The sequence below is a fragment of the Fragaria vesca genome, linkage group LG1 (assembly GCF_000184155.1).
Source record: "Fragaria vesca subsp. vesca linkage group LG1, FraVesHawaii_1.0, whole genome shotgun sequence".
NCBI classification, from domain to species: domain Eukaryota; kingdom Viridiplantae; phylum Streptophyta; class Magnoliopsida; order Rosales; family Rosaceae; genus Fragaria; species Fragaria vesca.
The window spans coordinates 11,444,501-11,445,873 of NC_020491.1; positions in this window are offsets into that span (position 1 = coordinate 11,444,501).

The window sequence follows — 1,373 nt, forward strand, 5'->3', positions numbered from 1 at the left end:
CTTGCTAATTATTTAAATAAAGACAAACTCATTATGGTTCATCATCATTAGAAATGTGGAAGATGCTCAATAATCTTTCCAGGTGATCACTTTCTGGGTTCAAATTCAAAAAGAACTTTAACCTTATTTTATATAAGCCATAGATAGATATATCGATCTGCAGCACATTGAAAGAAGCAAAAAGGAGGAGGAAAAATTATCAAACTGATATTAACGTGTCACTTACTTGAATTAAGCTAATAAAATCTTTCACTATTTTCCGACTTATATATATGAATGTGTAGGGCAAAAATAATAAAAGAAGGAATTATTCTATACTACTAGGCTTTTTTAGGAGGGATGTCTGTTTCAGTTCACAGGATTCATTTTAGTATGGAAAACCAATATACGGTAAAAGATGCAAAGAGTCATGCATACCATTGAAGCATCTGAATCAGATATCTTTCATTTCACATATGTGCTTAAATAAAATACTGTTACACAGATGCCATTTCATAGGTCACGGGGTTGCAATACATTAATGTTAAAACTACTCAAATTGTTAATTAAGCTAAAACTACACATGACTTCCACACACACACACACAAAGCTAACAATGACCAAATTTAATTAACTTACAAGATTCTTGGCAGCTTTAGGGTCGTTGATTGTATCATACGACTCTGTGTAAGCTGGGATAACAGGAAATTCCTCACCCTTCTCTTTGTGGTGGACCACCCTATAGATGATAGGTAGCCGCCCCGTGTGGTGCTCCGACTCCTTCTTACCACGGTTAGTCGTGTTGGCCGCCGATCGTGTCTACCAAATATTGAACCAATCAGTAAGCAAGAAACAAAATTAGAGAAACATGATGCTTTTGCTAATTTATATGAATTATTTACCCAAAAAAATATATTATTATATAACAGGACTTGATGAATAAAATTGAGAGAAAAAGAAAGTAAAGGAGACTAGCAGCACTTAAACACCAACAGATTTAACCTATACGATGTGTGTTTATAAATATGATCAATGGAAGAAGTTTGAAAAGAGTCCAAGTACACCAGTCCAGCTACTTATACAACCGCATGCAATCTGCACAGATGATGTCCATGTATGTACGTTGTGCTCTTTAAGATTATAAACTAGCTAAGAACAACCTCCAAATAAGGGTGCCGGCCTCAAGCCTCAATAAAGGGGACAGCTTCACATTAATCAAAGGAAATATACAGCCCCTAGAATTTTAGAACATTGAAAGTTGAAACATTATGAAATTGAAACCAAGGACTGATTAGTGCTAAAAGACACATGCAGCTAGCCTTCCTTTTCTTCTTCAAATGAATTTTGACAAGCTAGCCTTCCAGTTAAGATCGATACATAGGAGAATCCGATAT